This window comes from Parus major, chromosome 15 (assembly GCF_001522545.3).
Source record: "Parus major isolate Abel chromosome 15, Parus_major1.1, whole genome shotgun sequence".
NCBI lineage: Eukaryota > Metazoa > Chordata > Aves > Passeriformes > Paridae > Parus > Parus major.
Window position 1 is genome coordinate 8880203 of NC_031784.1, and position 13381 is coordinate 8893583.

The window sequence follows — 13381 nt, forward strand, 5'->3', positions numbered from 1 at the left end:
TATATATAATTTTGCTTTTGAGTTTAGCCCACTTTTGACAGACATTTCAAAGAGATGTCACAAATGTGTCTGGGAAAAAAATATCTTTCTAGCAACTGATGTTTAACCAAAATTTTCTGCTCAAGTCAACTAACCATTTGTCTTGAATTATTGATAGCTTTTCACAACATAACAAACTTGAATTGAACATTTTTTTCTGTTCATTTTTTGTATCTCCTCTTGTAATATCAAAGCTGAGGAGGCTGGGACCCTGGTTTGCTTAGAGAGAATGCAACAAGCACAGATGTGTGCTTTGGCACCAAGATTTCTGGCTGTAAGGAAAACAGAAGTGTTAGAAAGCAGGAAATCCTGATTCTGCAAGAAAATTACTTTATGTACTACTGAAAACTTGGGGCAAATTTAATTAGCTAGCACAAGAGGACAAAAAAAAATTGGCCTATGCTTTCAAAGTACTGTGCATTGGTCAGGTGTTTTAAAAAACACTGTCACGGGTTACTGTGATTAATCAATACTGTTGTGCCATTTACCTGAAAATGCATTCTCTGGCAACTGAATGAGGCTTTCAGGCAGACCAGCGTAATTAGACAGAATATCTATTTATGTAGGCATCTACTTTATACCATAATAATAAAAAACAGTAATAATAAATAATAGGTGAAAATGGATTCTAGGAACCTGATCAAATATGCATTTAGTTCAACACACTCTTTCCATTGGTTTCAGTGTTCACCATTGTTCATGCCGGAATGCTGAAGAGTATTGAAGTGAAAAGATTTAGTAAAAAAGATAGGAATTGTCACTGGAGAGGATGCTGACATTTATCCAACACACAGAAATCCTAAAACTCTGCAAGGCACTAAGTATGGTTAATACACTCTTCTTTTCATTATGTGTCTAGTTTAAATCGCTGTGGCTCTGACTCACTGAAGCATTTAACCCTGTGTTTGACTCCAAGAAAACTCTTAAAGCACACAACAGGTCAGATTAGGTGTATGCTAAAATGCTTTTGCAGATTCAAATTAGGAAGCACCAAAATCATTACATTAAGAGATTTCTAAATGCAAAGAAATACTATAAAATTAGCTATTTTTCTGTATTTGTTTTCCAAACAAATATCATGGACAAAGACTATGAATACCCAGTTTGGGAAACAAATCATGGCTGTTCGTATACAATGGCACCTCTAACAGTGTGCCCAGCCCCAGCCGTACAATGAAGGACATGCCAGACACAGGCATTATGGGCTGGGTCTTTTTCTACTCTTTCTGCCACTCCTAGTTCAAGCAAATATCTTTAAAAAGAGTAAGAAAAACTCAAGGAAAGTTTGGTCTGGATTAAGAGAAATTAGAACAAAGTGAAGCTCACAGCCTCAGTGAAGACAGTTGATACAGAATCTTTTTGTAATTGAATTATTTGGATTTTGCAGCAGTCTGATTCCCTCTCATAGAATGATCAGGAATCTTTCCTCAGTCACTGCCTGTAACATAATAAAACCTACTGTCTCCTGATTTAGATATGCAGATGTTACACTGTGTCTTGGCATATTACTATGAAAACCTTCCAAGAAAATCTCTGTAGCCATTTTCTTAGTCCAAGAGCAAACTACATGCTCAGATCTGGTTTGATTATTTTTTTCTTTTTCTTTAAAGCAGTATGGATAAAGAAAGATTGATGATTCTGATTAGGTTCATAATAACAATAGGCAGCCCTTTACAAAACCCTCAAGGCTTATTTTGAGAGAAATCCCAGCATCCACACAATAGTTGGTGCTTCTACTCCTGCTTTTGTCAAGAGTCTGAAATTGCAGCTCCTACTAACCTGAGTTATTTAATCACTGCCATGAAATGGACATAAGAATCAGTCAAATATGAAATTTATTTCTCCACAAAATTCATTAAAATACTTGTAATTTAGTTGCACTGAAAATGTGGGAATGGACAAGGTCCACAGGAAGAAACAGAAAAGGGAAAAAGGAAAGAAAAGGCTATAGCTGCAACATTTTGTGCAAAGATGTTGCTTTGGTTGCTATCACTGTAAGAGGTATGACGTGATAGCAGGTTTATTCATTTTTAATTATGGACATGGCTTTATCTGCAAGTCTTCCTCCCCCTACACTAACTGCCTCCCTCCTTTTTCCTCCCATCCCCTGGGGCAGCACTGTGGTGGGGCTCAATCACTCTTTTATTAGTTGTGATATACTGTGGCTAATTCCCTTAATCTGGACCTTGCTTTCCTATAAAGCCCAGACCTCAGGTATTGAATTTCCCTGATCAAAGTGCAACCAGTGTGGGACACAGCAATCTCCACTAAACAGGGGAGCCTGGGAAAGCTCGTAAATGGAGTCAAAGAAATACACACACACACAACGCACTCACAAGATGGTGCAATCAATTGGTAGAACAATCATGTGTGAAATATTACTGGCTCCTTAAAGTGCTGGTTCTGGGATTTACTGCAGTGTATTAATCTGCTATGCTTAATGCATTGACCTTTCACCCCCAGCAATTCAGTAGACAGGGCTTGAATTGCCAGGAGCTGATACAATGGATTAGGAGCAGAAAGACCCCACCACACTGAAGTGCCATGGCAGCCCTAAAGCATACCACCAGTAACTTCTCCCTCTTTCCTAATAGATACTGCCAGACAATGTGGCTACCACAGAAAGGACTGTATTGACAGCAGAATTTCTGGAAGGGGAGATAGTGGAAGTTAGGCTTGTTATAAAACAATAGAGAAGGGCAGTCCTGTGACTGAGTCACAAAACAGGGATTTAGAAGAATTGATTTTATTCCATGCAGTCATTCTCTCCTTGTGTGTGACCTTAGGCAAGACAATTCACTTCTTAGGAACGTGTCTTTCCTTCCTATCTGTAAATTTGGGATAATGACACTTCTCTGATTTTCTCAGGGGCAGCATTTCATGTTCAATGTTCACTGACATTTGAAAGGCCCTTCAGGATCACAGGATTAAAGGTGCTATATGTTCATGCAAAATAGTATGATACTCTGTACATTAAATATCCATCTGGATGAAGAAGAGAATGAAGATAACCTCCCATCTTTTGCAGACCAGGAAATTCAATCATTAATCTAACAGCTTTCTCTTCTTGAGTGCTGTGTTGAACCAAAAAGTTAACTCAAATCCAAATATCAGTGCTATGCAAACTTGGGGAAATGTGTAGAAATAAATGAGACGGAGAGCAATGCATATCTATAATGGTGACATGTCCTTCCCCTCCTTCCTTGGTCTTTCAAAATCTCAACATTTCACGTACAGAAAACCCTTTGGAATTCAATTCCAATGTTAACTCTTCAATGTCAACTTTATTCCGTATAATTAAACAAACAGTGCAACTGAATTTGAGAGGAGTGTCCAAAAACCTCATAAAGGAGATTATTCTAAGTAATTGCTATCAAATGCCATTAAATTCTGAATAGCGTTAAGCCTCCTCCACCCGCCTGCACTCTCATTTAGGATTAAAGGGACCTTTATTTGATTTGTTTTACTTCAATACAAAATAAATTAGGTTGACCTGAATTAAGGCCTCTTTGATACTCAGGAGGAGTGTCTACACAGGGATTTACTATGCTTTAATTGGTCCACTTCAAAAGTTAATTTGGATATTTTTTCCCAACATGCTCCGTAACTACCCCTGAGTACATGTGCTGTATTTGTAAAATGGCAGAGAAATTCAAGCACAGGGCTCTGTAAATCTACATTCAGAATTTGCCATTTCAATGAGCATATTTGCACTGCTAAGTACTCCTCAGAACTGGAATATACTTGAATGATAAATAATGGTGAGATTCACCTCACCAAACTTTGGTTGTCCAAAGTGAGATCTCTAAGTTTGTTACATGTCTTAACTCCACAGAAAGACGTGCAAACCTAGAGGATGACAAAGCCATCATGGTAGGCATCTCTGAGGCTGCTGTTAAAAGATTGCTGTAAGTCTACATAAGGGTAGGCTGTCCCCAAAATTTCACCTCATATTCCCTTGTCCTTAGCTGCATGTTTCCCCATGTCTTGTGTGCCAGCAAGCATTCATACAGCCACGGAACAAATCAAATTGGGAAACTGATCCAACCCAAACCAACTCTGAACAATACCAACAACAAGAAGAGAGAGAAAAACATGAGTTATGCATCTTGTCTTAAGCTGGCTTAATTTTGATTGTGTGACCGTATCCGAAAAAAAAAGCAGGATGAATTTTTTTCCAGTGATATTTCTCTCAGACTACCAATTACAAGAGCTTTGCAAGTTAATTTATAGCAAACACCTAACTGAAGACAACTGAGAAGAAAGAAACCTAGCCCCAAGAAATCGTACTTGTGCCAGCTCCTATGAATGGAAGTACGTCTGAGTTTCTGAGCAATATTTATACCTCGGAACTTGCGGTTAAGTGTCTTTCCTTCAATTTTTCACAGCAAGCATTAGCAAAGACAGTTGAAAACTCTTTTAAGTGCACAATTAATAGTACCTTAAAGAGGTCTGGTTTTCAGAAAATGCTTGGAGCCAGTCCTGTGAAAACCATCACTCATGTAGGGCAAACAGAACTGCTAACCAGTTTTGAGACTCTTGGCCCTATCTAAAAAGAGTTGAGTTCACATAAATTAACTTTTAAAATAAATCAATACATATATATTTTAATCCAGCCATGTGCACATCAAGAAATAATCTTTGTATGTGTGGCACTGCTGATCCTGTTACACATGGATCAGACAACACATCACGCATTTCAAGACTATCTTGACTCATGGTCAAAAGGCCTGAGTGCTCAACTTGAACAGCCTGGAAACCAGAGCCCCTGAAATCATAACACAAGGACTTGGGAGTAGCAAAGGACAGAAGAGATGAATAGTGTAAGAGCTGAGAATGGATCTGAACAGAAGGGATGTCACAGGGCCACAATGACAGTTGGGACATTTCTTTGCCCTGGTGGGTTTGTGGGCCCTGTTGCACACTGCCTGACATCAGCCACTTGGAATGCCAGTAATATAACACCCCTGTGACACTCTTGCTCCTGCCGTACAGTTTTATTGCCCTGCTTCCACTCTCTCTCTGGTTTATATCGGATTGTGTTTTCCAAAGACAGGCAATAAAGAGGGGAGGAGGGGAAGGGGGATTTATAGCCTGCTAAACTAAACTTCCCTGGGCTTGCTGTCCTCTGTCCCAGCCCTCCTCTTGCTGCCCTGACCAGTCTGGAGGAACAGTGCTTACAGCAAAGTCTCAGGGTGTGAAGGACAAGGCTTGTCAGAGACTATTTGGGTTCTCTTCTTGGGAGGTCAGGGAGCACACACCAGTCACCCACCAGCTCTGCTCCCTAAGTGTCCCAGGCACTATGCCCTGCTGCCATGGAAAAGCATAGTGGTGGTGTCTCATGCTAATAATCTTGACTCACGTACTTAGAGTCTGCTACACAAGTCTCTCTCACTGTTTGTGGAAGGACTGTGGAACAGCTTTCAAAAATCTGCCTCAATGCAGGCATCTTTAGCACTTCTGCTTCGGAGAAATAATTGTCAAGGTCTCTGTCTCAGCTGATTTAATGTAAAGGTTTGGCTTGCTACATGCACGATTTCAAGTGCTGTATGATAGTATGAAGTGGTTTGGGATCTTTATAATACAGATTAAACTGAGAGCTTTTAGAATGTGAAGATGAGGACCTCCAAAATATCACTATGCCCCTCCATAGTCTTTCAGGTGTCTGAGCTAAGGATATGCAGCAGAAAACAATTACAACTGCCATTTTCTGGAAGAGGGAGTTGAAATTCTGGAAGGCTGCCATTTAGATATATCTGATTTGTGACAGGCACAATAATAGCACCATATGATTATGGCATTCTCTATAAACATCGGAGGTGGGAATTTGGGATGGAGAACCATTTCTACACAGCAAATACATACTGAAATAAAAGCTGTAAGTCTCTAAAAAAAAAATTTAATCTGAGATGAAAATTCCAGTTAGTGGAACACTCAAACTCTTGTGCTATTCAGAGTTTTTAAAACATCCAGTCTTTGCCAGTATTTCCTGGGAGATGGGATAAATAGACGACATTCTTTTCTACCAGATTTTCAGTGGGGTACAGTATAGGATAGAGAGAATGAAAGCAAAGTGACTTTGTGACTCAAGTCATTGTATTCTGGTAACTGGCAGATGGGTGAGGAGGCAGACAAACACCAGTAAAATGCAAGCACATGCACCATGTAAGCAGTGAAATTACAGTGTGCTCTCCTGTGATAAAACTGTCAAGTGTCTCTAAACTGCCTGTCATCGACAGAAATTTTAAACCAGCTCTTACTGGTGTGATCTCAGTGCCAGGTGCTCTCTCCATCACTGCTTCCTGCTCACCTCCACTTCTAGCAGCTGCCCCAGCCATGGTGGGCAAAGAGAACACACCAGGCAGTGGAAGGGATTGCCTCAGCTTCTCTGGGGAGTAGAACGAGTAGGATGGGATGAAATGCAGAATGGTAAGTGCAGTCTGCAAGGGACTTGTGAAACTATGATGTTCAAATTGTTTAAAGACAGCATTGAACAAAGGACAAGGAAAAATACTGCACTGTGAGGAAAAAAACAGCAAAGGCAAAGACAAGTGGTGTAATGAGACTTCTGAATGTACCACTTCTCTGAGAGCTCACATGTCACAGCTTCTCAGTCCAGTTCAGCTGTAAACCATAGGACATGCCAAATGATACCAATCGAAAACCACCCACCATTTAGGTTAGCAAGTGATTTTTTTACACATTTTGTCTTTCCTTTTTAGTTTTCTCTCATGAACCAAAATGATGTTGTGTTCTTTACTACAATATGTAAAAAAGAGAAAGGGAATCTGTGTTGGACACTGGTCACTTCTATCACACTTCTAAGCTAAGCCTGGTTTTTCTCACAAAAAGCAGAAGGATGGCTCCACCCTTAAGAGATTTTCATTCCCTTCTTAGTTTTGTACAGAGGTAGCAACTCCTGGAAATAGAGGTCTTCTATAGGTCTTGAGGGTAAAACAGTAATCAAGTTCTTGTGTTTTTATGCTTTGTTATTATCCATTATAAGAAACCTTAACAGGGCAGAGGGAGAAGGCAAACCTGATGTTTAGAAAGCATCCACTACATGAAGAAAGAAATCCCTTATCTCTTCTCTAGCAGTAGGGACAAGATCCTTTGTATATTGTGCACTCAAAATTTATTTACACCTCTAATACTCATGCTTTGTATGTCTTCAGAAACTGGAACCTAATCAATATTAATAAAAATCCAATTATAATTTAAATAAAATTTGAGCTTCACAAAATCTCAGGGAATGCAACTGTGCTATTCCCTGTGAAGCATCACAGAGATGTGCAAGGCTTGAAGGGGCAGCCGAAATTCTCAAAAATTCAGTGAAACACAAGCTGAGTATTCAAATAGGGTTTACCTTTTGCTGCAATAACAGGTTAAATGCAAAAGTGTCTCTAGACACAATTTACTCTGTATTACAGACTGATAAGCAAAGACCACACCAGAATAATTAAATCAAACTTCTTTAAAAAGAGAACCAGCATAAACTGGATGAGGACTCATTTTTACCTGTTAGTTCCTGGAAGATCAACTGCTCTGGATACTTCTAAATAAACTTGCATTACGCATCCACAACACATCTATTCATTCTTTCTCAAACTTTCCCTGTTCAGAGCAAGAGATAAAGGCATCTTTTACACCCCAGAATTACAGATAAGATCTAAGTGGAAGTTATATTTGCTCATCTGTCACTGATCATCTACTTGGAAATTAATTTTGCTGTTTGTGAGTGAGAATGCAAGTGTCCATTTTTTTTTTTTTTTTCTCAGGGAAGTTTCACATTAAACTTCCTCTGTATTCTGAAATATTTAACACAACCCTCTGCAAAGACTCCTGACAAAACCAGTGCCCATTTAACAGTTACAGAACCTCAACCTATCTTGAATGCTGCCATGGTTTTGTCTGGCAATACACAAGTTTGAGCAGCATTTCCCGACAGGTTTTCCATATATTAATCTGATATAAACATCTTTCCCACCTTCATGCTTTTATTTCCTGCTTGCCCTGCATAGTATTTAATGCATTTAATAATTGCTTCATCTGAACTATTTCTAGTGAAATAAAAACAAATCCTGCATTCCTTCCTTCCCTATTTCTACTGCTTATTAACCCATGGTGATTTAGGACATCCTTGAGGCTTACAGCAATTGAAATTTATTTTGGGAGCTGTGTACTTAGGGACATGTGGAAGAGGTTATTTATTCCAAAGAGCCATCCAGCAGTGATGATGTCACCAGCAAAACACGGTTATCAGCTCAGTTGGTTTGCTACCAAATCGCTGCCTTGAGTTTCCTGTATGTGGTGGCATCTGCTGATATACAGGGTGCCTGTATATAACTGGCATATAGATTACTTATTTTGTTTTAAATACTTAAAGTTAGCTTTTGTACTCTTATGTTTGGCCTTCTCAAGACCCCTGGTCACAAACTTTTGCAATAGAGAAAGATCTATTGTAAACCAGTTCCATCCCAATCTGTGAAATGCAGTTCAGTCACGGCACAGTGAACTCCTGGACAGCTCTTTGACTGCTTCCTTTGCATAGACAACAACAGATGACAGATTTGTGAATAAAGTGATCTAAAATTAGGATATTTTTCTATAGACTCCTATGCAGATGTAGCTGAGTTTGAAGAAATTCTGCCACAGGTAGCTCATATTATTTTCTGCTTCTAAAATTCCTGGCTTGCCCCTGAGACTAGCAGTATTCCAGTCTTGCCCTTGGTTCTAGGCAACATATACTGGTAAAAACTATCGAGGGTAATGAGTAGACACAGTCCCTTCACTGGGGTTTTTCAACCAGTTATAACTTGGCTGCTCCAAAATCCAAGCAGTGGTGTGTAGGCTTACTTTATGGAACACAGCACAGAGTCATAGAAAACAGACCAGAAAGGAAGCCTAAAAGATCTCCTAAGCCATCTCTTTCCCTGGGACAGCTATACTTGCAGTCTTCCTCAATGAGGAATGAAGGATTGAGATGGTATACTTTCTACAGGCTGAACTACAGGTTTCCTATACAATCTTTAGGAAATTATCCAGCACAGCACAAGCAAAGTCATATAACTCCTCTGGTTTTCATATGGGTATTGAGGAGCTTAAATACTGCTGATAAAATGGTGTAGGGCCATGCCTTGCTGGATTGAAATGCATATAAAGGTGTCCAAAGTGGACTTTTTTTTTCATGGTTTTGACTCTCTTAGCATTTGATTCAGTGGGATTTAAATACTCAAGGGAAGATTCTGAGTAGTGAATTAGGCTCTTTATAGCATTGAACCACTGGTAAGTGGATTGTGACATTCTGAAATCTGATGCTTTACTACATGTAAGTGTTAGTGTGCAATACTGCTTGTTGCAGATAGCTCAGAACCAGGCCACCGTGAATATCCCATCTGCAAATTCACCCCAAGTGAGCCAGTTGCAATACTCAGGTGACAGAAATACTGCACTGGTGACTGAACAGCACATTCCAAGTATGCCATAAACAACTGCTCATTCAGTGTGTGCTTTCTGCAGATATTCAGATATTAAATTCTCCTTTATCCAGGTACACTGCTATATACTATAAACATTTGCTGGCCCACAGAGTATCCTGCTATGATTAAGCCCATAACTCTCTCAAGATTCTAGGATATGCTTATAAAAATACTACTCAACCCTTAGCTGTAACAAGTAGAGGACTGGTGTTCTGTTCTAGAAAAATGGTCAGAATATTATTGAGACATAATGGGAGTAATAGGTGTGAAATGGTTATTTGCTACCTTGAAATTTGTGAGGGAGAGAAGATAGGTGAAAAGAGGGACCACATCTGCAGTGTAAGGGTGAGTGGGTCACTTAGTTCTGTTGTCTCAACAAGTCCAGTCTGCACTTAGTGAGGACCCACACACCTTTGACACCTTTCTTGATGTCCTGAAGCCAGAAGTGGCCTCACTGCACTCGTGATTCTATTTTAATTTACACCTGGCTTTCCTCTGTATCTCTTTCACTAAGATGGTACAGGTAGTCATTGCTATCAATCACTCTGAGCAAACACATTCTTTTAACAAGATCCTTCCCTCACTTTCCCTTGGAAGCTTTTTCTTTGCCCTCAAAATGCATTGTTTCCTACCAATCCTCTTCTCCATTCCCTTAACTTCAAGCAAACAAAGCAGAGCATGTCTCACTTACTAGGACACCACCACCTCTAGGGAAGAATAAGGCTCTCACGTTCCTCTCCAACTTCAATAACTCTATTTATAGACCTTTTATTTTCCTACATCAATTTCTCATCTGTTATTTCTTTGCTGCTGTTCACTTCTTATTCTCATCATGGATCAGAATCTTTCCTATATCTGCTACAGACTTCTTAAGGTGCCCATGTATGGCTAAAGGGTCCTATTAACAACAGAGATTGTTTGTATGACCTAATTAGATCTCCACAGAGAGAGCCTTAATAGGCCCTTTTGGTTTCTTTGGATTGTCTGCAAAGTAATAGTGCAATGGCAGTGTTCATTTTGCTTGGCTCTATCAGGCCATATATCACATCCTTTTCCTTCCAGTTCTTCAAATAAGCTTGTCTCATTCTTATTTTGGTTTCAAATTATAGATTATAAATTTCACTTCTCTCCACTTTTCCCTATAATTTGACCCCCAGCTGTTGTAACTACTTGAAGTGATTCCCCCTGCCCACCATCCACCCCACAGCTTCATATGAAAGACAGCCCTGGCTTTAGGAACAAATAACGTCCCTCAGACCAGCTGTGCCTAATAAAAATCCAACCTCCAACTCTTGCTTCCCTTCCTCAAAAGGGTAAAATTGATTTCAAAGTGCTGATGATAAGATACATGGGAATACAAAACCCACCTCGGCCAACAGACCAAAACTGTGCACTGTGACATCATCGTATCCAAAAGAAACGATGCTGTCAGTTCCTCCACTGCTCTATAACTACAAGTTATTGCACTTGTCCTAGAGACAGGATATTTGTTCATTTAATTTAGCCTTGTTTAGTCTGGCAAGAGTTATTTTCATTCCTGAAGTGCCATAGCAAATACTAGAAAATACCAGTTGTCCTCTAGGGTCCATTAGAATCAGTTCATGTAGTGAAAAACACTCCCTAGTACTAGATGGCCACTTGAAGCAGTTTTCCAGTAACCCTGCGGAATGCCTAACTGGGAAAACAAGGTGGCTTTCAGCTGGCAGTGAGCCTGCAGCACCTGCTGTGCGCAGCCAGGGCTGGGAGGTGGCAGGAGCTGAGAGCACTCACTCTTCCTGCGTGTCCTGGCAGGCAGGCCACAGGCTGCCTACACACGGCTGTGACAGAACACAGCTCTAGAGGAGCACATTTCACTCCACTGCCTGGGCAGTGAACATTCAAAACATCTTCTGTTTCCCTGTCTCTTCCTCTCATCAGCCAAAGCAGGCTATTTCTGTAATACTTAGTGATGAGGCAAAAAAAAATTACTTGATTTCTTTCCCTGGTTCCTACTGAAGATTTATTCTGTTCAGCATTCCTAAACTTCTTTAAAATTATGCATCCTTCCTTCCCTTCACCCTCTTCTGTACTCTACTTTGATAGTTTGGGATATTTCCATAGACCTGTTTGATTGAGAACATTTTATGGAACTCTAATACATAATATTTTAATGAGATTTCTGGTATACCCGAGTATCAAGCACTTTCAAGATATCACTCTCTGGTTTTTAGTTCCATTTCATCCTTCAGTTCCTAAATGAAACCAGCAGATACAGAACACCTACAAATGATCTGAGAAAAACAGTCTGGAATCTTTTTCACAGTTCAGTGTGTTTGCTATGAAATAAAGAGATGTAAATGTAAATTTAATGCTTTTGTTACTACTGTAGAGTGTGAAAATGTTCACAATCAAAAAGAAATAAATATATCAATGCTATATTCAAATTTTGAATCAAGGCTGCTCTTGCCCATTCCCACATTTTGTTAGAAACCTGGTTCTGAAGATATAACCCTTCTCTGCCACTGAAAATTGAACAACTTCATTGACTTGGTGAGTCAAGGCTATTGACCACCTTCCAGAAAGTTCTGAAAAGCATATAGAACTGAACTCTTAATTATACACTGGTGTAAGCAATCTAGGCAAGGCAGCTGGGAAATCCTGGCTTTTTCACAGCTCCCATTGTTCATAGAGCAACTCCCCAAAATCCTGGAGAAAGAACATGAGTTTAGTTTTGTCCTGAAATGGCTGCCTACAGAGTATTTTGTACAATGGATTTACTGCTGGCTGTAACAACAGGGCCTCTGTGAGCTCCACTGGTAGAGAGTTCAACTGTCTAGCAGGTCCTATCATTAAGAAATGTTTTTGGTGCTCAGCCAAAATGCAGTAATAACCAATCAGAACTGCAGCCTTGCTTTACTATGGCTGATCAATGACAATAAGTTGATTAAATACAGAGTTCAGAGTGAAACACAGGAGAATAAACTTCAGAACAATGAGAACCCCAGGGAAAATATTTTGATTTTCAGGAAACTGCCTTAATTACCTTCTGTATTTTTGCTTCACTACAACAAACATGACAGTATAAAGTACACACTGATCTTGATTCACAGAATATTCTGAGTTGGAAGTTACCCACAAGGATCATGGAGTCCAACTCTTAAATATATACGGTCTGTACAAAGATTGAACCTACAACCTTAATATTATTAGCACCATCCTCTAGTTAAAAATTAGTTTCAAGAATGAAACTAATTTTATCAGGAATCATCCTGATTCTTGTTACTTGCCTCAGTTTCAGCCTTTAGTTTTATCTGAATGCTTAAATCCTGCTAGTGCCAGTGTGGGCAAGGAGAAGCCACTCAAACCCTCACAATGGGAGAAGAAACCAAGGCATTTTCGGTCTACTTTGTGGTGACAATTTTATTTAATTTTTTTTTTAATTTGACTCAATGAGCCATGAGCGAATTTACTAGAATGCCACAAAGCTGAGCTTGGAAAATAACTGTCACCCTCATCTCCTGCCTGAGGGTAGCCCACATTCTCCTTTTACAGGCTCCCAACGCTGTAAGGTGAAGCCCTGGCACAAGTTGCCCAGAGAAGCTGTGGCTGCCCCATCCTTGGAAATGTCCAAAGCAAAGATGGACGGGGCTTGGAACAACATGGGATAGTAGAAGGTGTCCCTTCCAACCCAAACCATTCTGTGACTCTATAATACCCGAGAGGATCTCTTCCCCAAACCTAATTGTGATGTCCCTGGCGCTGGAGTGTGCTCCTGGCAGGACACGGGTGATCAGCTACCATCTGCAGCGGGAGGGAGGGCAGAGCCATGGGGCCCGAGCCCTGGAGGGACACGAGGCCTGGCGGTGATGCGACACTGCGGCCCG

At 40.1% G+C, this 13381-nt stretch overlaps 1 long non-coding RNA gene across 2 annotated transcripts in view; it reads right to left on the reverse strand.

Moving 5' to 3' along the window:
• The window catches only part of LOC107211681, a 48287-nt gene extending 34912 nt beyond the window's left edge, over positions 1 to 13375 (reverse strand). For both annotated transcript variants that reach the window (XR_001524267.2, XR_001524268.1), the window contains exon 1: positions 13236 to 13375. This is a non-coding gene — a long non-coding RNA (uncharacterized LOC107211681). The remainder of the gene's footprint in view (positions 1 to 13235) is intronic.
• Between the last annotated feature and the right edge of the window lie 6 nt (positions 13376 to 13381).